The sequence below is a fragment of the Ruditapes philippinarum genome, unplaced genomic scaffold, assembly GCF_026571515.1.
Source record: "Ruditapes philippinarum isolate M1 unplaced genomic scaffold, ASM2657151v2 ctg1869_1_1_1_1, whole genome shotgun sequence".
Lineage (NCBI taxonomy): Eukaryota > Metazoa > Mollusca > Bivalvia > Venerida > Veneridae > Ruditapes > Ruditapes philippinarum.
This window is the reverse complement of record NW_026865473.1, coordinates 40,894-65,000: the sequence shown is the minus strand read 5'-3', so window position 1 is coordinate 65,000 and position 24,107 is coordinate 40,894. Positions and strand designations below refer to the sequence as shown.

General features: G+C 30.9%; 6 non-coding genes across 6 annotated transcripts; all 6 read left to right on the top strand.

Moving 5' to 3' along the window:
• The first annotated feature begins 1,401 nt into the window (after positions 1–1,401).
• On the top strand, positions 1,402–1,473 carry Trnac-gca (transfer RNA cysteine (anticodon GCA)). Its single transcript has one exon. It is a non-coding gene; the product is annotated as a tRNA-Cys (tRNA).
• Positions 1,474–2,777: 1,304 nt separating this feature from the next.
• On the top strand, positions 2,778–2,849 carry Trnac-gca (transfer RNA cysteine (anticodon GCA)). The gene has a single exon. It is a non-coding gene; the product is annotated as a tRNA-Cys (tRNA).
• Positions 2,850–5,750: 2,901 nt separating this feature from the next.
• On the top strand, positions 5,751–5,822 carry Trnac-gca (transfer RNA cysteine (anticodon GCA)). The gene has a single exon. It is a non-coding gene; the product is annotated as a tRNA-Cys (tRNA).
• A 3,938-nt stretch (positions 5,823–9,760) lies between these two features.
• On the top strand, positions 9,761–9,832 carry Trnac-gca (transfer RNA cysteine (anticodon GCA)). The gene has a single exon. It is a non-coding gene; the product is annotated as a tRNA-Cys (tRNA).
• Positions 9,833–16,927: 7,095 nt separating this feature from the next.
• On the top strand, positions 16,928–16,999 carry Trnac-gca (transfer RNA cysteine (anticodon GCA)). Its single transcript has one exon. It is a non-coding gene; the product is annotated as a tRNA-Cys (tRNA).
• A 5,405-nt stretch (positions 17,000–22,404) lies between these two features.
• Positions 22,405–22,476, top strand: Trnac-gca (transfer RNA cysteine (anticodon GCA)). Its single transcript has one exon. It is a non-coding gene; the product is annotated as a tRNA-Cys (tRNA).
• The last annotated feature ends 1,631 nt before the right edge of the window (positions 22,477–24,107 follow it).

The following is a 24,107-nucleotide window of genomic DNA, read 5'->3' as shown; positions in this document are numbered from 1 at the left end:
ATATTTCCTAATATTAAGAAAGTAATGTGTGATTCAAAACATCAGAACATAAACATAATTTCTAGTACATCAAACCAGTGTCACAAGCTTCCCAATATCTCTTTTAGGAAAGTCAAAACGTTTCTGCAATGATAGAGTAACGGCAACTTAATCCTCTTCTAACAATTTAAACATTGCAACAAACCAACCAACCAACCAAAGAAGAAGAAAATTAGAAGAAGAAGAAGAAGTAAACCCTTAAAGCAAGGATACGTCGTAATAACAAAGTAGCTTTTAGACATTGCACTAAGATAAAACAAAGTGTTACGCCCAAAAGAGTTGCAGTGTAATTACTGCATAGCGTGCAGTTCTGCAAATATTTCATTTTATATCTTATTTCGTAACATATTTGAAATTCTGCCTTCAGGTGATTTAATTTATTGTCCTTTCATTAAGCCAATTACTTAGCGTCTAAAATTTCTGAATACACTTCCGTAACAAATCAAAGAATATAATCATACTCTTAGCTTACTAAAGGACGGTGGTAAAAACAAGTCCAACAATTGACCTTTTGCACTATTGCTAGAGTAATTATTTATACAAAGACAGAATGTATCGATGTTAAACAAAATAAGAAATAATAATGTGAAAACTATAAATGCTAGAAAATATTAACTTTTATATAATAATAAACTACTATACTATACACTAATATGCAAAACGTAAAATGTATAGCATTGTACCAAACAATATTCATCATTATCATGTTACGGTGACATTTAGAGCATGTGATATTGATCGAATGTATCCTTTTATCTATCAAACAAAACTGCTAGGTTTGCATAATGTATCGCTTTGTGGACAAATGGGTTTCTTAAATAGAAATGTAAAAACATGTTTAAAAACATAAATCTTCTATTGGCTTAATTTATACTGCAAAATACTTTATAAAATATATTACCCGTCATAAAAACACATAATATGTCTGTGAGTATGAATTTCAATCAGTTAACAAAGAACACATTTTTATCATTCCCATTCGGAGAAAATATCTGTAACAAACATTAAACATTTTAATTATCTGATTTCGATCAAACCATGCAAAGATTTTTACCAATTAGCGCAGCAAGACAAAATTGTCAAAAATGGAAATATTAAAGAACGATTTATTTATTTTTGACAGAAACATCTGTATAAACTTTATCAAAAGCAAGACAATACTCCATTATATTATTTTAAGACAAAAATAGAAGTTATAATCATTGAAAAAATGTGATAAGATGATAATAATTACAGTAATTTGTTTAAAGCTGATATAATGGCTTGTTTTGTGGAAATCGATAGTATTAATTTGATAACGGCAACATGTGGTAAAGTAGTAAAGATAAAACGTTCATAAAACGATAAATTATAAGCTAAGAAGGGGATATAGCTCAGTGGTAGAGCATTCGACTGCAGATCGAGAGGTCCCCGGTTCGAACCCGGGTGTCCCCTTAAATTTTTATTTGTACCACTCAGAAACTTCCTCACAACAATAAGAGCTTACAGTTTTTTTTTGCTATCGCTCTTTTGTGTCAAAGCAAGAACAAATACACATGTTTATATCATCACAACATAAATGCTGAAATATGTTTGATTGGCATCTGGTGATAACTGATTCGGCATATTTTTTATGTAATTAATTAAGATAAATGCCAAATTCACAACAAATTTCTTTTCAATGTATTTCTGTTATGGCAAACTTTGATTTGCACGAGTACACCGAGAAAAACGACACATTCTTCATCTTTATTGCATTTGCAAGGACATCATGCCCTTGGCAAAAGTGTATTAAGCTACAGCACAGGAAATACTTGATAATACTGTTTAAGTAATGAAACCTGATATTTAAAATTTGTCTCATTATATTGAAAATACTGTCGAGTATTTTATTCGATAATTACAAATACTGACAATGTTTTTTAACAGCATAAGAGAAAAGACCCAAGAACTAGAATTCAAACAAACGGACACAATACATTTATTTTATATTTTCTTGTTAAAAATGTACTAGAAGAGCATGTTTCATTGTAACTAGATAACCATGACCTTCAACTGAATTACCTTCTACAACATTAAAGAAACCCACAAAAAATATAACAAAATGAAAGTCATTGACGCATATAATTTTAATATAGCATACTTGGCGTGTTAACCATATTTCGAAACGTCTCTATTCGTTAAAAAAAGACAATTGACAGTATGTTGACAATTATGACAAGATGATGCAACAGAAACAATAACATACTGCTTAATTCAACAAGTAGGCGGAAAAATTTCCTCCAAGGTATATGTTCATGCGACTTCCAACAGCATTACTTTTAGGGTAAGCAATTGAGCGACGTGGTTGAACTGTCCGCCTAGAAATCGAAAGGTCTATGGCTCAAAACCAAGATGATGCCTGCAAACATTTTAAGGCCAATATTTTTATAATGTATTCACATCTATCTAATTTCTTTGATGGTAAACTTGATTCAAGATTAATTATGAGCTATCTCTGCATATTTATTTCTGATTGTGCATTATTTATAAACGTCTAATCAATAGCAAAACAATACTTCATTATATTGTTTTGAAGACAAAAATAGAAGTTATAAACTATTGCAAAATGTGACAAGATGACAATAATTACAGTAATTTGTTTAAAGCTAGTGTATTGGCTTGTTTTGTGGAAATAGATAGTATTAATTTGATAACGGCAACATGTGGTGAAGTAGTAAAGATAAGAGTTTAAAGAACGATAAAGACAATTGTAAGAAGGGGATATAGCTCAGTGGTAGAGCATTCGACTGCAGATCGAGAGGTCCCTGGTTCGAACCCGGGTGTCCCCTTAAACTTTTATTTGTACCACTCTGAAACTACCTTACATCAGTAAGAGCTGCTATCGCACTTTTGTGTCAAAGCAAGAACAAATACACATGTTTATATCACCACAACATAAATTCTTAAAATGTATTTGATGCGCGTCTGGTTATTTCTAATTCGTCATCTTTTTATGTAAGTAATTACGAAAGATGCCAAACTCACACAAATTTCTTTTCAATTAATTTCATCATAATGATTAGAAAAAATCAATTCACACAAGCAGATTGGTATGAAAGACATAATCATTATCCATATTGCATTTGCAAGGCCATTGTGTCAATAGCAATAGGCTATTTAGCTACATAAACTCTATCACAAGAAATTCTTGCAAATAATGTTTTTGTAATGAAACCTGATATTGATAACTTGTCTCATTAAAGTGAAATACCGTCGGTCTAATATTTCATTTGATAACTGTAAATACTGACAAGTTTTTCAACAGCACAGGAGAAAAGACTCAATACCTAGAATTCAAACAAGTTGACACAATTCTTGGAAATAAATTAATAAGACTTAAATTTGACAAGAAACAAAGGAAATCACATTGTGTAATCATACAGCGGAAGCCTTTAAAGGGTTAGGAATACTCTAAACAAATTTGGGAAGAGGCGAAAAAAAGACCACACAAATACAATTCCTTATAATACTAAAATCTCTACCATCGAAATTTATTTGCAATTAGGTATTTTCCGGTATAGATATAAGAAACACTGAATAAAAAATTAAACATAATCAGCATTAACTTTCTTGATTTCTAAACTTGAGGACCTATCTTGATGCATGTAAAATACTTGCTCTTAAATTAGATGAAATTGATGAAAATGTTTATCATTTCTTATTTCCTAATATGATTTAAATAATCATATCGTTTATCTTAAATATAGCCAATGGTATAAAAGTATATATCCAAAGCGTACGGACAGTCAATGGTTCAGCAAATGTAAAGGTTTTGTCTGTCATAAGAAAAGTTGACTATTAGACATATTACTATACCAATTATTTATAATAAGATACAATGTGTGAAATCATTGTCAAACCTACTAAAATGGTTGCAGAATATTTTGTTCCTAACCCTAACCTAAATACAATGTTCATGTATAATAAATTACATTGATATTCAATGCGATATATCTTTCAAGAAACGACCAATAGCTTGTAAAAACAACATTATTTTATTATCTTTGAAGTTTTATAAACATATTCATCAAATATAGATTTATATACTAAATACATAAAATTGTCATATCAATTTTTTCATTAAACTTGTAAGCGAGATTAGTCAGGTACAATCAGAAACATTAGACAAAAAAGTATTCTATCATTGAATAATATATCATTCACATAAAAAAATTAAAGAGAGAATCTCCGACGGAAATTAAACATGTTTATTATATGATTCTTTCAAACCATATAAAGAGTTTTACCAATTAGTAGTGCAGCAAGACGCAATTTATGCGTTTCTGGAAGAAAGCGTTTCTCGAAATATTGCAACATATAAAAAATATCTAGTATCTGAGATTAAATTTTATAAAAAAGGAACAAGTTTTTATAAAAAATGGAAAATTGAAGGAAAAAAAACGCACGCCACGGTAAAATTAAAATGGTGTAGACTCGATTTGATTTAGCCTGTTCATGCACAGTAGTGGTAATTGCAAGCTACCGTTAATGTAACCTAGCCGCTAATGAATGCCAGATGAAGTTCATAACGTGTGGCAGGCGATTGTTAAGATAATAGTTAATAAGTTTGGAATATAATCTTTTTGAAAATGTAAATGTAGAGCATGCTTCAGTATGTGATAATGACAATAAAGTTTAACTGACTAAATGTTCATTCAAAACGTTTCACATAACAACTAGGCAAGAGAAAATGAAACGAAAGATCACAATTTCCACATCACGTATCTACTGCCATATACACTGTAGGAATGTTAAACAAATGAGTCATTGACATGGAATTTTCTTTTAAATTAATTAAAAGTAACACGCATTCGTTACTGACATATAGGGTAGCATCAAATGAGCAAACGCACTACCAACACAACGCTGGCGGTTCTGAAAAAAGTAACTGTATAAAATAATGACGTCAATAGGAGCAGTCATCAAATATGGGTATAGTATACATTTAACTTCGGTGCTTTTCATACTTTAAAACGTCAGAATAATTATTAAGAAATCCTTACATGATGATACAAAGATATATCTTTATCAAAAAGGGAAGAGTATTTCAAATGAAATCGGTACATCTACATGCTCAACAACCCGTCCAATCTGAGACACAAAACACATTGTTTACGAAATTCACATCATGATTTTTGGCCTGACATTTTATCATTTAATTGACACTCTCCTTAATAAGATTATGACGAGATTATGCAATGACAGCAGAAGAAGCAGAAGCGACAACAGCAACAGACTGCTTAAATTAATATGTTGGCGGACACATTTCCTCCAATGTCTTTAAAGGGTTAATAGGTTCTTGAAACTTAAACAATTTTGCGACGTGGTTGAATAGTTGAATATCTGTCTAGTAATTGAGAGGTCTGAGGCTCACAATCAAGCTAGTGCCTGAGGATAATTTAGGTTACAACCTCTATCCATTGTCTTTGAAGTGTAAGTAGTCATTTTGTTAGATGCATGAGTATAAATAGCAAAACAATATCCAGTTATATTGTTTTAATACAAGAATAGAAATAATAAAGTATTACGAAATGTGATAAGAGTATGAACATAACAGAAATTGGTTTAAAGCAAGTTTATTGGCTAACTTTTGTGGAAATCGAGAGTAATAATTTGATAAAGGCAACATGTGGTAAAACACTACAAATGACAGTTTTATAAAAAGATAAAAGACCTGTTTACAATAAGAAGGGGATATAGCTCAGTGGTAGAGCATTCGACTGCAGATCGAGAGGTCCCCGGTTCGAACCCGGGTGTCCCCTGATGTTCTTATTTGTATTACTTAGAACTAACAAGATAAGGGGGCTATAATTAGCGTAATGCAGGCATTTGCATCAAAGCATGAACAAACGAACATGTATATTCAACAAAAATGATTAAAATATATTTGTTGGGCGTTTGTTAATGACTGAATCGTTATCTTTTTTTAAATATAAGAATCCCTACAGAAAGTCGAAAACGACAAAATTGAAATTATTATAAGCCAAAATCACAGCAAGTTTCTTCTCAGCGTTTTTAAGTCATTTCAAACTTTCGATTTGTACGAGCATACTGGAAAAAGGACACAGTCCTCATCCTTATTGCATGTGCAAGGACATTATGTTATTAGCAATAGAGTACGAATATTAACAAACACACAAAAAAGCTGCAATTAATGTTATTGTGTTTAAAGCAAATCTTGAACCCTGTCAACTTATCATATCATATGTCCTGTTTCATTTGATAACTGAAATTTAATAACTAAAATTACTGATAATATTGTTTTTTTCAATAGCATAAGACAAAGGAACCTTAAACTAGAACTCAAACAAGAGCACAGAATACATTGGAATATATTCATAAGATTTTAATCTAATATGTGACGAAAACAATAAGTAAACATTGTTCAATAATACAGAAGACAACCTTTAAATTTCACGAAAACTTTAAACAAAGAGGGAAAATAAATCAACCAAACAAACACATTCCATAAAATGATAAAATCGTTTATTTGCACTTAAGTATCTTCTGATAGTACAGAATTGAACAGTTTCGAAATTAATTACCTCAAATGACCAGTACAAGTAAAATCCAACAATTACTTGATAGAAAAATTGAATATCAGATAAATAACAAGAACAAAGAAGATACATGTATAAAAAATAAAGACATTTAATTTTGTATTTTTACCTAATTGATGAAAAATGAAGAAAAAAGGCGAAGCATTCAGTTTCGAAGCCAATGGACATTGTAACTATATATCATAGACTCTTGAAAATATTAAATGAGCCGCGTCATGACAAAACCAACATCCGCGCAGTCTGATCAGGATCCATGCTGTTCGCTATCGGTTTCTCTACTAGTTATAGAGTTGGTAAGCGAACAGCATGGATCCTGATCAGACTGCGCGGATGCGCAGGCTGGTCTGGATACATGCTGGTCGCAAACCCATTATGTTGGTTTTGTCATGACGCGGCTCAAATATCTTTGTCGGACTTCTTTTTTTTCTTGTTATTCATTTTGTTTTTTACTATTTACTATTTTTCCTAGTAATAAATACGTTCTGATTGTCAATACGGTTTTTAGCAAATTGTTAACGTTATCATATCAAATTATACAAGTTCATTAGTTAAAATAACAATATTGAAATTAATGAGACACCAAAAGAGGACAAACTTATTACAATGTAGTAATTCTATTTCTATATGATCAATTAGAGTTATATAATTACTTCCTCTTCAAGCAGTATTAGTAAAGACAATCTGATTAAAATTTCTACTTCATAAACAACATCATCAAGTACTTCTTGTCAATTATGAAACACCTTTAAGAAAAGTAAGGTTTTGTGAACATTATATATGGCTTAATGACATATTAAATCTAGGCGACAATCTAAGATATGTGTCTGATATCTTCGTATACTATATCATGATGAAAAACCAAAAATAGAGACAGTTTTCTGCGTGTGTGACCTCAAAATATAAAGATTATTATCGACTGTATAAGAATTATTCAATCCCCCAAGAGATATGACTGAGGTCTTTTGGCATCACGGGAGTGGAATTATTTTTTCGAAACGTTAGTACATGTGTACCATTATATTGTCTTAGCCAAATACGAGTGCGTTAAATGCCAGATCATTTGCTTACGTTGTTCTTCCAGAAAGTAAAATCATTTTTGTTTTGTGTAAACATACCCAAGAATAAAAAAGCATTTCACTTTTAACACAATTTGCAATCTGTAATCAAGCAGGGCGGAGGTTTCGGCCGACCTTGGTCATCATGTTGAGATATTAGTGGTCGCATGGATAGAATATGTTGCCGGCAGCAGGCTAAGTGTTATCTCATGCTTTCAGATAACGGTTGTATCGCTGAACATAGTTATTTTTCAAACTAGTATTTGTTCAACAGACGAGCAACTAATTTACATTTTACCTTGGTTTTAAAATTAATAACATGTTTTGCGGTGTAGTTATTAAAGGCACAGGTCTCTCCAAGCAGTCTTGCTTTATGGTTAACCATTACGCGACCTGGATTAGTTCCGCAAGTCTGGACTTTTCATATTTTTAATTACAGCTACAAAAATTAAACAAAAATGTGCGTGTGCTTCTAAGGTGACTGTTATAGGAAAGAAAGATTATGACAGTGCGTTGAGCATTCCGTTAAGAGAAAAGTAAAAATGCATTATCATGCGGTATTTTCGAAGTTATATACTGTGTTGGAAGCTGAGTAGCTGACGCGTTGCTTCCGATTTGCACTGTCAAATAAAGTTGGAAGCATCGTGATGAGAACAGGTACATGAGCTTTCTAACAGCCTTGCTGTTGTGTTAGTCCATTAACGACGTGGTTGATTGTCCGACTAGTTAGTAATCAAAAGCCCTAAGGTTTCAAACTAGTGAAAGAGATTTTTTCAGGATTACAAAAGTGCATTCACAGATATATTTGAATTCATAAAATCACACCAATCTGATTGATATGTATATCTTCAGGGGAGAAAATCACAAGATCAAATTATTTTCTTACATTATAAAGCCAATTACACTTTATGTCAAACTAAGTACGATGGTTCAGCCAATATTCAGGTCTCATTTTTTATCAGAACATTTTACAAATTGTCATATAAATAAAGCAATTATTTGCAATTTTACACAATTGAATGCAGATAATCCGAAAAAAAAAAAGAAAAACCAAAACATTATAACATATCTTATTTGCTTTTATGAACTATATCAAACCAAATTTCTTTTATCATTTACAGCATGTTATGTTGATGGAATGTATCTTCCCACATATAGTATTTTTTGTGTGCAAAAGTCTAAAATTATTTATCACCTTATATATGAACACTAAATACTTTACATGGTCATAGTCATCTTCCAATCTAAACATACCATTCATCGTTTCAGGGAAATTTTCAAAGTGTGCACATGTGCCAAATGAATAGCAAACCGTGCAGACCACGAGCATACAGAAAGGACCTCTGTGACACTTTACAAGTTGCTGCAAACACCATCAGATAAGCATATTTGCATTTAAATGCTAATGAAAAGCTTACAAAATGGTTTGGTTTGCAAAAGATAAAAAAAAAACATGGAATATAACTTTTACTGATCAATACTTATAACATCAAATATGATAAAGAAGATCATCAAGGAAAGGCGGCGTTCAATGAACGCAAGTTTCATTTGCCTAAATTACATAAAACATTCATATTCGAAGCGTTGCCTCTCATTTGCACAAATAATAATACCATTAGGTTCATTCGACTGCCAACAGCCATTCTGTTTGGTTAGCTTTTTAGCGACATGGTAAAATATCCGCCAAGTAATTGGGAGGTATGTTGTTCAAAACCTTGTTAGTGCCTTGAGAATGTTAGAAGTTAACAATCCTATCTAATGCTTTTGATGTGTCAATATTGGTTTAAATGTGGTAAACTCGTTATCTGTGCATATTTATCTTTGGTAGTTCAGATTGTTAGAAAACAACATGGCCATTTCATTGTTCATAAATAAAACTGAACATGGCCATTTTTTGTTCTTAACAGTACTAGCAAGTAAAAGGTTAATGCGAAATATGATGATAATAATTACAGAAATTGGTTTACAGCAAGTATTAATGCTATCTATGAGGAAATCGATAGCATTAATTTAATCAAGACAACATGTGTTACAATAGTAAAGATAAACGTTTATAAAGAGATAAAGACATTTGATAGATAACAAGGGGATATAGCTCAGTGGTAGAGCATTCGACTGCAGATCGAGAGGTCCCTGGTTCGAACCCGGGTGTCCCCTATCATTTTTAATTTCCACCAAAAAGAACAACATAACGGCAAAAGGCTATATAATGAATGAACCACATAAAGAAATAAATAAATTAAATAATTATTTAATTTTTATATTCCTTTATTCACACATTATTTTATTGATACACAATGCATGCTTGTTGTACATATGATACATTTCTGTCCCCATTAATATGTAAATTATACTGAATGAGTTTTTTCACACGTGTTAGCATCTTTAAACGCAATGCCATCATTATAAACAGTATATAATTAAATACATGTTCATTAGTTGAATTAATTTAATAAAGATTCGAGCGTGGTAAGAGCTTGCAGCTTATTGAAATCGCTCCTTTGCGTCCTTAAGCATAAGCACGTGCAAATATGTATACATCATCAAAACAAAAATGCTTCAGGAATGATACATGGGAATTTGCAAATGTTTGAATCGCGTTGTTGTTGCGGTGTTTTATACGACAAAAAACAATCAAGTAAGTTAAAATATGCTATTTGTACATTAATGCAAATAATATTTCATCTGTTGATACAAAAATAAAATGCAAAACTCTAGTCGGTGTATTTCTTGTCATGGTAACATTACGATTTGCACCAGAAGACGGATTTGTCCGTTATCTAAACAAATGACCAGTTCCCATATAACTTAAAACAAATATTTATCTTATGACTCAATGGCATAAGGTAATTCCTTATATGAAAACTAAAATGTGATAATTATTTTCTATAATGATTCTGTATGATGTTGTAAATTATCCCGTTCTATATTAAGTCTTTCACTTTACACTTGCAAGACCAGTCAAGTAGAAACAAAAAATCAGTGATGAACAATGGCATTATACAACTGATCTGACTAATAAGCAAAACAAAAATCTCGAACGGACATAAAACTTAATTTATTATGTGATTCATTCAAAGTATGCAAAGAATTATTACGAATGTGTAATGCAGCAAGACAAATGTTAGCATGCCCTTTTGGAAATGGGCATTTTGGGAAATCTCAGAAGAGAAGTTTCTTAAAAAGAACAAAAGACAAATTATCTAATTGATGAAAGAGTCATAAACGACCTTTATCATCAACCATGTAGGGCAAAGGGTTCGAATAAAATTTTTAATTAAACGGTGAACACATCGAAATTATTTGCCCCTATTGTAAAATGAATATAGGAAAAACGAACTGAAAGACACCCAGGAAAAAAAACAAAACAAGAAAGATGTCGGTGTTTATTAGGAATGTATGACTTAGTTCGTTTTTATCACTACTAATCTGTTTTTTATGGTTTTTTTTATAATTCTTTCATTTCATGTAAAACTATATGTATATTTATACTTTCTCACAAAAGGAAAATGCTCGAGCTCGAGTTTCTTCCGGAGTTCGCTAAAATTCATAATAGGGTCAAACAGAAAATTAAAGATAAGACTGAACATCTTTAAACAGAAAAAAATGAAAATATAAATTAAAAAGGTGAAAATTGAAGCCTCAAGTAGATAATAATATTGTTAAAAACATCTCTCGCTTGTTTGAAAAATCAGCACTTTCAATTTCCAGCAGAAATGACTTTTGAAACTAGTGACCTCTAACAACCAGTACAAGTATAAAAAACAATAATTACTTGCTAGAAAAAACGAATATAAGATACAAAACGAGGAAGTAAAGAAATGAAAAAGGAAGAATATTAAATTGTAAATTTTCGATTCTTTGATAAAAAATGAAGAAATAAAAGCGAAGCATTCAGTTTCGCAGCCGCCAATGGATATTAATCATTGTAACTATATATCCTAGAATCCTGACAAAGATTAAATCTCTCTGCCCGACTTCTTATTTGTTTTTAATTTCCTCCTAGCAGAAGCTATATTCTGATTATCATAACCGTTTTAGCAAAAATGTTAACAGTACTTTATAAAATTATGCAAGTTTATTTGTTAAAATAACAATATTAAAACTAATGAGACAATGTAATTACAATGTAATAATTCTATATTTATATGATTGATAAAAGTTATAAAATTACTTCTTCTTCAAGCAGTGTTAGTAAGGGCAATCTGATTAAATATTCTACAACATAATCAACAGCATCAAGGACTACGTGTCAATTATGAAACACCTTTAAGAAAACTAATGTTTTGTGAACATTATATATGGCATAATGACATATTTAATCTAGGCAACAATCTACGTATACTATATCATGATGAAAAACCAAAAATAGAGACAGTTTTCTGCGTGTGTGATCTCGAATAAAATATAAAGATTATTATCGACTGTATAAGAATTATTCAATCCTCAAGAGACATGACTGAGGTCTGTTGGTATCACCACACTCATAATTATAATATGTGTCCTATATCTTAGCATACTTTATAATGATGAAAATGACAAAAACTATTTAAGAGAAGATTTTTAAATATGTACTGACTGGACAGCGAAAAGTGCAATCCGTAATCAGGCAGGGCGGAGGTTTTGGCCGACCTTGGTCATCATGTTGAGATATTAGTGGTCGCATGGATAGAATATGTTGTCGGCAGTAGGCTAAGGGTTAGATTATGCTTTCAGATAATGGTTGCTTCGCTGAACATAATAATTATGTTTCAAACTAGTATTTGTTCAACAGACGAGCCCTTAATTTCAATTTTAATTGAGTTTTAAAAGTAATGACATGTTTTGATGTGTAGTGATTTAAGGCACAGGCACAAGTGGTCCTGCTTTTTGGTTAACCCTAATGCGACCTGGTTCATTTCCGCCAGTCATGACCTTTTATATTTATAATTACGGCAAGAAAATTATAACAAAATGTGCATGTGCTTCAAGAGTGACTGTTAGAGGAAAAAATACCATGACAGTGCTTTTAGCATCCCTTTAGGGGGAAAGGTAAACGTGCATGATCATGCCGTATTTCCGAAGTTATATACTGTTTTGGAAGCTGAGTAGCTGACGCGTTGCTTCCGATTTGCACTGTCAAATAAAGTTGGAACCATCGTGATGAGAACAGGTACATGAGCTTTCCAACAGCCATGGTGTTGTGTTAGTCCATTAACGACGTGGTTGATTGTCCGCCTAGTTAGTCATCAAGAGGCCTAAAGTTTCACTAGTGACTGAGCTTTTTACAGGATTACAAAGTACATTCACACATATCTAAAATATATTAGCCTGGTATAACAACTGAATTGCAATCATGTGATACTGAACTCATTATCACAGACTTATTTTGTCTTTTAAATTACATTGAGTGGTCATCTCAATTTTTAATCAAATTATTTAAGCAAGATCAGTCATGTAGATACAAATGCATAAGACAGAAATTTTTTATTGTTGGATAATTTATCATAATTATTTAGAGTAATTATCTCTAACAGGCATTAAACATAATTATAAATATTATATGTTTCATTCAAACCATGCAAAATGTTGTACCAATTAGCATTGGAGCTTGCTGGGAAAAACTTAATGCTTTTAGAAAATTAATGAGCCTTTCGGGAAATCTTGATAAATACAAAACATCTAGTATCTCAAATGAACTTCCATAACAAGACTGTTAATGAATGGCACATGAAACTTATTGAGTTAATTAAGGACTTTAAAGATAATAGATAAAATAATTCAAATAATTCCTTGTTGAATATGTAATTGTTGAGCACAGATCATACTAGAGAGAAATGTTCGTTTACAATGTTCTAAATATACAGCCAGGCATAGGAAAATGAAAAGGCAAATCACAATTTCCCACATCAGGTAGGTTCTAGTATATTATTCTGGTTTGTTGCTATAGTGAAGTCATTGACAAGGACTATTCGATTAAGTTAATTAGTAGTATAGCGTTTGTTACTGACACGTAGGAACACATATTGTCTGACATTTTATGAAGCATCAAAAGAGTAAACATGCTACTCACGCACAACTCGCTGGTCTGAGAATAATGTAATGATATATAAGGATGACGTAAATAGAAGAGCCCTCTAATTTGGTTATAACGTCCCTTACTACGTGTTATGCATACTTTGAAACGTTAAAATTAATAAAAAAAATCATTACGAGTATATGACACCAGAACACCAGTTCTGGGAAACAAGAATTATTGAACATTATTTACAACATAGTAATAAATGGGTTTGCAACTAACAATCTAACGTAACTTAAAACTGACCTTGAAGTTATAATGACTAGCAGCTAAGAAGTAATATTTTTCCATTACAATAATGCAGCAAAGTGATATAAGCAGAAAAGAAGATTGACACATTTGTATTTTTTTTTAAACTAAGGAAACAAAATATAAGTATGTATGTCATCTTAAGTAAAAACAACATCTGTTTCTCTGTTTCTCGTTTGCAATAGATGGCATTATAACTAAATATTTAAAACGGATAAAGATAATGTTTGTGGTTTAAATGTTGCTACACACAAACAAACATAAATGTTTTAAGAGAAAGAAGTACAAATAGGTAAAGGTGAGTTCGTGACAATATTATGACACTAGAAAGACGAACATATATAGCAAATTGGTCGAATAAATGCGAACGTAACAGAAGTAAGATTAATTCACGAAAAGAAACAAAAAACTTAGACTCAATTAGACACGCACTGATAAAACATGCAATATAACCACAGAAACATGTATCGATGTCTTTGTAAGAAGAATACAAAGAACGACATAATCAGATCTTAGTAAATAGCAAACAGTTTGTTGTTTGCTTATTTCGAACTTTTTTCCATCTTATCTCTATCATTCGCATGTTTTACATTTACTTTAACATATTTAGCGTTGACTTAAGAATTAAGTAACGAATTCTTGAATTTCATTGACAGTTACGAATTGTCTTGAGTGAACATGCAGGATGTACGTACGCAAATTGTAGATTGATAAATGAAAAACGACATGTAATGAGCAAATGATCAAGATATTTGATGTAAGACAATAATCACAAAAGTCCTAAGTCAACTTTAATTAGGCTTACATTGCGTCACGCAATATCACAATATCTTTACAATCTCTATACTTACCACTGCGTATAAATGGGAACATATATCAACAAGGCAAGGCGACGTATGCCATGTACGACTGAGCAATACCTGATCAAAAAAATATTGTCATTCCTTTTAGATATTCAACAACAACCTAACAATGATGATTTTATCATATGTATTGTAGACAATATCTCTTAGCAGTTTGATTCAATCGTTACATATAGACAAAAACGTTTTTCTGAGCACAATGTACTTGATAGATGTTTTCTAAGGCACAGTATTACAACAGGACATTCAGAAAGAATGGCTGAACAACGTATTTGTATAGTTTTGTATGTTTTTTTTTTATTTTTGATACTGACATAATGTAAACAATTGTTCAATACTATGTATCAAAATAAATCTTAAAAGTGGGTGTTCAATCGAAAGATTAAGAGGTGAAAATTGCAAATTCGGTTCAACTCTCAGTTGCATCGACCTAAACAGTTTTTATTCAACACAATCGCGTTTTGGATTTGACAGGAACAGTGAAACAACACATTGCATAAAGTTCTAAAACCAATAGAGAAATCTATAAAAATTAGAATTATAGAATTTTGTTATTTCATTTATTTGAAATCAAATGAAAAAAAACAACATGAAAATAGATACAAATAGCTTACGCAAATTAATTAAATAAATGATCGGACAGAAATATAACAAACTTATAAGTTATTTAAAGTTGATCTGAAGTTTATGTAAAAAATTCCCCTTAAAAAGGTTTTTACTTTCCAGTACCGTCCCTGAACAGTATCAATCAAACCAAGCCTGCAGCATTGTCAATTATGCCGTGTTAGGCTTTCTTTAGGGATTTTGTTTTTCTCTATTATTTTTTATGAGACAATCTGAATAAATTGCAAGAACATAAACAGTAACACTGCTTATCATTTATGTTTTTTACTAGACAATGAAGGTTTTCTGATCGTTATAATATGTATGGCGTAATAACCTATTTATTCTAGGCAAATATTGAAGATATGTATCCTATATCTTGGTATAATTTGTCATGATTAAAACAAAACAAGAGATAGATTTCTGCGTATGTGATCCAAAAGAATATATTTTCAATAATGTCTATATAAGAATGCTCCTATCTTAAGTTTTTTAATTTATGTGAATTAAAAACATACATTCTAATATAACACTAGAGAACGTTAATACATGTAATAATCTTAATTTCTAGGATGTCTAAGAAAACGTTAGACATGATAAACATTTTATGTCATGTGGAAAGCTCAGTGGCAGATCGTTTTTTTCCAGACAAAGTGGCCACCTGTTAAAGCATTTTTATTTCTACTTGAAAACAATGCACAGAACAATATTTATCATATTGTACATTGGACAATAGCTAAATACTTTACATGGACATAGTCATCTTCCAATCTAAACATACCATTCATCGTTTGAGGGAAATTTTCAAAGTGTGCACATGTGCCAAATGAATAGCAAACCGTGCAGACCACGAGCATACAGAAAGGACCTCTTTGACACTTTACAAGTTGCTGCCAACATCATCAGATAAGTATATTTGCATTTAAATGCCAATGAAAAGCTTACAAAATGGTTTGGTTTGCAAAAGATTAAAAAAAACAACATGGAATATAAAATTTACTGAACAATACTTATAACATCAAGTTTCAATTGCATAAATTACATAAAACATTCATGTTCGAAGCGTTGCCTCTCATTTGCACTTATAATAATATCATTAGGTTCATTCGACTACCAACAGCCATTCTGTTTGGTTAGCTTTTTAGCGACATGGTAAAATATCCGCCAAATTATTGGGAAGTCTGTTGTTCAACCTAGTTAGTTTGATGTGTCAATATTGGTTTAAATGTTTTACATGTGCTAAACGCTTTATCTGTGCATATTTATCTCAGATTGACAACATTGCCATTTTTGTTCTTAACTAATACTAGCAGTAAAACGTTAATGCGAAATGTGTTGATAATAATTACAGAAATTGGCTTATAGCAAGTATTTATGCTATCTTTTTAAAAAATTGATAGCATTAATTTGATGAAGACATGTGTTACAATAGTAAAGATAAACGTTTATTGGGAGATAAAGACATTTGTAAGATAAGAAGGGGATATAGCTCAGTGGTAGAGCATTCGACTGCAGATCGAGAGGTCCCTGGTTCGAACCCGGGTGTCCCCTTTCATTTTTACTTTCCATCAAAAAGAATTGACAACATAACGGCAAAGAGCTATATAATGACTGAACCACATAAAGAAATATATAGAATAAATAGTGATTTAATTTTCATATTCCTTTATTCTTACGTTATTTGTATTACACATTTTATTGATACAAAATGCATTATTGCTGTACATACGATACTTTTCTGTCCCCATTTATATGTAAATGATACTGAATTAGTTTTTTTTACACGTGTTAGCATCTTTTAACGCAATGCCATCATTATATACAGTATATAATTAATTACATGTTCATAAGTTGAATTAATTTAATAAAGATTCGAGCGTGCTTAGAGCTTGCAGCTTTTGAAATCGCTCCTATGTGTCTTAGCATGCGCAAATATGTATACATCATCAGAACAAAAATGCTTTAGGTATAATACAGGGGAATTTGCAAATGATTGATTCGCGTTGACGTTGCGGTGCTTTATACGGCAAACAACAATCATGCCACGTGTGCATAAATGTAAATAATACATTTCATATTTGGGATATAGAAAACAAATCAAAAACTCCTGTCAGTGTATTTTTGTCACGGTAACATTACGATGTGCACAAGAAGACGGATTTGTCCTTTATCGAGCAGTTTATCAGCTGGCATACAACTATTACAGCACGTATTTATCATATGACATAATGACATCAGCAGTTCCCAATATGAAAACCAGAATAAATTCAATATTATAATAAATATGTAAGATGTTATGAATTATACCGAACTATGTTTATTATTTCATGTAACACTGTCAAATTGAGTATGCAGTATTGATTGACTGCATTTTCACATATATTTTACAATTGTTGCTCGGTTTCACTAAATAAATGTGAATAAACCGAATTTGTTGAATACAAACTAATGTAAATACAAATATTTAAACGGGAGAACATTAATCTTTGATTGCCTAGCTTAAATTAGATATATCTTATTATATTTCAAACCTAAATGTTTAGATACCTTAACAATTTATTACTCTGGCACATAAATTCATTACATATGGGTATACAATGCTATAAATTTATACTGAATTAATAATTTAAACCTTGTATATTTTTGTTCGTAATAATAATCTTTTAAGGTCCTGATAAAGGTCCAGAATTGACCGAAACTAGTAGATATAAATAAAATATTGTAACTCTGTTCTGATGATGACGTACATTACTCATTTACTTGAACTTATATTGTAAGACCAGTCAAGTACAAACAAAAAAATAGTGATATAAACAAAGTATGTACGTATTAGGGCATTATACCACTGGTTTGACTAATAAGTAAAACAAAAATCTCTAAAGGAAATAAAACGTTATTTATTATGTGATTCATCAAAATATGCAAATAATTATAACGAATGTCGGGTGCATCAAGACAAATGTTATCATGCCCTTTAGGAAATGGGCATTTTGGGAAATCTCAGAAGAGAAATTTCATAAAAAGAACAAACAAAACCCCAACAAATTATCTTATTGATGAAAGAGTCATAAACGCAATAACATTTATATCAGGCTCTAAAGACAGAAACTAAGTTTAACTATGTTCTGTTGAATTATAAAATAGACAAAAACGAAATTCCTAAATAATGCCAAAAAACAGCAGACTGAGGTGAAAGTATTTTGATTGAGCCAGATCATGGACGGTAGAGGTAAGTAGAAGCTACCGTTCAAGCCAAAAGCACCGGCATATTCGGAATTCAATATTTAAACATTAAATGTTACCATTTTGAATCAAGAAACATCCGAAGTAGCTATGTTTATAATAGCTATAGTGATTATAAGAGGACATTCAGTGTGACACGTTCGTATCCGTCTACGAAAAAAACAACAAAACAATAACAACAAATCAACGGCGTATGGCCCTATGTAAGAGAAAGCGTGTGCGATCAACGCACCACTCAAAGAAATGAAATTTTAAAAAGGGATCCGAAGTTATGAAGCCTACATATTGTAGGCAAGTAGTCCAAAGCAAATGTAAAAAAACAGGCTACATATCATAATGGTGATTTAACAGTATTCAAATAGGAATAATAAAACCACCGAGCTGGAAATGTTTAAAAAAGGAAGAGAATTAAGATACCACAAACACAACAAAAAATTCATGTCGACCAATCTCCATATAATAGCTCTAATTGACTATACAGGGCGATATTTTAGGGTTTACAAACATCTGAATGAAACATTTATTACAAGATTCAACATAAATACATTGGCAAGGGAAAATGAAAAAGGCATAATAACACAATTTTTCGGTATATCTACTAAAGACTATTATTGGAATGCTGAAAAGGGCAATCGTATTATCCGAGTAATTTTCTAACAAAATTATTAACAGAACATTGCTTCCGATTCATGGAACATGCTTCATTTGACCATATATGCAGCATCAACGATGCTAATGTGCTAAACATGTCTTACAATGCACTTCATCTAAATGCTGTCTGGCCTAAAAATAATCACTTGTAAAATTTGATGACGTCAGTGAAACAATCGTTGACATGACATGCCCCTTGTATTTTCTCCATATTTTGTTGTGTTAAGATTTAGAAAATTTCGAAAATGAAACAAAAACAAAATTTAGATATATTTATTCTTTAAAGAAGAATGAAAGAAAATTATATTTTGAATAAATTGAATGAATATAATTGCCGACCTTGTCTTTCCTTGGAAAACTGAGCCTTACCAGACACAGCATTGCTTATTTCGTCATAGTTTCAAAAATGACATTTTAACAGTAACTTGACACTTTCCTCTAATAATCTGCATCAACATATAAAGGTTTACATCAACTAGTGAACGGACAAATTGCCTTTTCTGTTTTTAAGTAATATTTTAGAATTTTTATGTCAGCACAAAACAAACGCAGGAAAGGAATATTTCTGGATTTTCATGGGAATGGCCGATCGACATGTTTAATCGCATTTGTCATTCATTTGAAACCGAAAAAAAATGCATGAACGTTAGTCATTTTACTTATTCAGTTAAGTTAATCAAATCAAATATAAAGTAATTCGGAACAGTAATTGTATAAGTATAGATCTCTTAACTTGGTTTATACAATCTTAATTTTTGTTCGATTGTGCAGGAAGCTATAAGCTTATAGACACATTTTCGAATCCGTTTCTGGAACCAACCAATGAATGTTAAGTTCCTTGCTCAAGGAAACAACGACTTGCTTCTGACGGTTTTTGAGTCCTTTATTTATAGAGATTATTAGATTACTAGTCCGACGTGTTAACCACAAGGTCATGCCGCTACTCCTATTAACTTGCAAGATGGTTGTAGTACACGCGGTTCAAAACTGGTAAACAAGTTGAAATGATGTGATTCGCTATCAAACTACTATCATTAATTTATGGTTTGGCAAATCATACGCGTGTCTATCATTTTTGTAAATAACATCTGTTGCAATTAAATATAAACCTGACTTGATAAAAAATGGTTAAAGCAAGCATACAAACCTTTTGTCAGCATTAGGACATTTCAAAAGTTCAGCTGTAATACATTTGCTTTTTGTTTGCAGATTGCATTTGACCTTGTACAACCAGCAGTTCACTAACAAATTACTAAGATATGTTGTTATTTCGATTGATAAGCCTCGCTGGTTTCCAGTAATTTCAGTGCTTTGTTTTATACATTTTGTAAGAAGTAAACGAAAACGTACTAGATGGTAGGTTCTAGGCTACAATTTTATTGTATTGAAGATGAAACGTATACATTAAAATACAATTACTGAAGCATATAATTGAAACTGCTGAGGCAACAAAAGAGGACAAGTGTACACGTATTATCAACTCTGTGTTGAGATGATTATTAAATTTACATAACAACCTACTTTTAAAGCATCATTAGTAAAGATAATCTGATAAAATTTCCTTTTCATCAACAAAGTCTTGTCAGTTATGAAACATTTCTAGGACAATTTATTGGTACTCTATTACATTTTATGTTCTAAATATGACATTTTTTTATTCTGTTCTATTTTAGATGCTAGTATATTAGGAATATTATGTTATAATACTAACCCACAATTAAGACATTTTACTGCGTGTGTGACCTCATTGAATTAACAGTATTTTTGGGGGGAATATTTTTTTACTTGTTTTCCGCGGTGTTATGTATATAATTTGAAGACGACTATATGGCAAGGGTCTCTTGTTTGAGCTTCTTGTTTTACTTTGTGTTTGGTTAAAATTATGATGTTTGTTTAACAACGCGCTGATTGCGCTCGACAATTGCTTTGTTTAAGTCGTTTTCTATTTTCTTTGTTAAAATGATTGTAAAGATATTGACATGATTACTTCCTCCAAGCGCATCAGTAGAAACGCCTAACTCTGACAAAATACTGTTCAAAATCAACAACATGTCATTTATGAAACCTGTTAGTGAAAAAAGCATTAACCGACATTAAGTAACATACGTAAGACCCTTATTCTAGCACACATATAAGACACATATCTTAAAACGCTTTGATCCGATCAAAACCAAACAAATGAAAGTAATTTCCTTTCTTTACAGAACACACTATCTCTTGAAGATTTTTTTTTAAATCCATAATCTTGGATATATTCCAACAGAACACGTATTTGGCACGTATTTTGCACTAAATGAAAGTTTATATATCCTTCAGTTTTGAAAATAAAAGTGAATTTTTGTTTTAGAAAAACATGGTATATGGGTTTCAATATAGTATTTAAATAAAAATTTTCTACTTCATTTTATGACAAAATTATGCTCACTTTTGTAAACATTTTTCATGTTAAGACACTTTTTCTGTAACATTTTAGAAAACGGAATTTGAGAGACGCGTTAATTTTAACACAATACACAAACGATATGTAAAATGGTAAGTTTTAAGTGTGTGGTCAACATAAAATTCCCCAGGATATTGTATATGAATATTTTGCGATTAGTAAGAGAATATTATAAGTGTAGACAAATGCATTTAAATACTCAGTTATTTATCTTAAAGGATATACAGCTATATCTTATGTAATATTTTTATAAAATTATTCAACAGTAAATTGTATTGTTTCCATAATACTATGGTTCATTCCCGAAAAAGTTTTAACATAGAATGTCTCTGTTTAGGGCATACACTTCCATTTCTCTTTTAAACAAGCATATTGGAAGCATTCACTTCTAAAATTCAAACAATATTATTTTTCAGTAGACATATAGCTTTATACACTTTAAATCAGAACTGTTGTAGTTGTTATGTATTGATGTGTTACTTCAAAACCTTTTGCTCGATTTTGAGTAGCTCTAGTGATAAGGCTGTCAAAAGTTGAAGATATCTTTCAATATATGACAACATATAATCATTTACAATGTGACATATGATAAGAATGAGAAAATATCAAACACTAAACAGATGGGGATATAGCTCAGTGGTAGAGCATTCGACTGCAGATCGAGAGGTCCCCGGTTCGAACCCGGGTGTCCCCTGTTTCTTTTTCTTGCTCAGTTGTACAGCATTCGACTGCAGATCGAGAGGTCACCGGTTCGGTCACTTAAACTGTGGCAAAAATGTACACAATATCATGAGTCTTACACTAGTTTATAAAAATAAAAGTTATAGGAGGATATCTGTTAGCACCTTATTCTTATAAGCAATTCATATAATCGTACATTTTTATAATTAACATCTTCCTTGTATTTGGCGTGTTTACTATACAATTATAAATGATGTAATATATACTTAGGAAATACGGCAGACGAGCTATAAATATTAAGAATTATCATTTTGAAAAAACGTTTAATTCACTAACCTTAAAGATTCTGTATGTTTTGTAATTGAGATTGCATACCACTCTTCATTGAATTATATATGTATGTAATTATGCAAATTTGTCAATTTTCAAACATGGAAGAATATGTAAAATATGTATTGCAAATATTTGTACATATTTAAGGTAATCATTAAATTATATGCATTCATTTCTTATTGGAAAAATTGACTTAGAATTTATAGAAAACTAAATTCTAATTACCTCCCTTTATTTACATGAAATACTAAATTCGGTAATATCTTTATAAATAATGTTTTTTTGAAACTTACAATATCGATAAATCTTAATTTGAGCATCATAATTTGTATATAAAAACATAAAAATAATGTGTTACAGGATCTTTAACCTTAAAAATTTCCCTAGGAATAGTCAAGCTACAAATGAATAACAAGCACTAATACAAACATTTTTCGTTGACATTTTAAAGTTTTTCCATTATAATGTGTAAAATTTTAAAAAAAAAACCTGAAAACTGAAAAAGTGATTATAGTTTTCTTTTTTTATAGGGATTTTAATCTGAAAGTCATAGTATCTGTTTAAATGATTGAAATTGACAAATAACACTTTTATTACTTCTTGTATATTGTTTGAATATATATTTATCCCTATCTGAAATAAAGCTTAAACTGACTCGTCTTTCTTTTACAGTAAACTCCAATTATATCAAACACGGTAAACCGAATGTTCTGTTATAAAGAACAATTATTTTCTTATATTAGAATATAGAGATATATGGTTATAAAGAACACGCCAATAAGGAATTATTGCTTATAAGAACTTCGTATTACAGTCTGAATTTAGAAAATGCATACAAAATCGCATGGTTTGAACTACCTGTAAATAAATTCTGTATTTTCTACTTGTGTTTTCAATGGCGTGGATTTACGACAAATGGTGATTATTAATCATCATCTGAAGATTAGACGATATTGCAAATGATCCGCTCCTAGTATCCGAAGCAGAAGCTATTGTGTCTTTGCATAAGCCCCGGATATATTTTGAGTCCAATGAACATGCAGAAGAATCCGGTTTAAAAGAAAACATATCAGACATTGACTATAACATGTACAGTTTTCATGAACAGTCGATAATAAAAATAAGTGATTTCTTAAGAGCTAATGTTTATACGAACTTATTCAACTTATCCTACATGCTCATGTTACATTCCAAACGGCAATTACAATGGATATATAATTCTTTATCACGTTCCTGTTTATTACAATAAGTTCATTTCATTTATACCTATATGAAACCGGAGACAGAAGTATAAAGCGGTATTAAAATTTA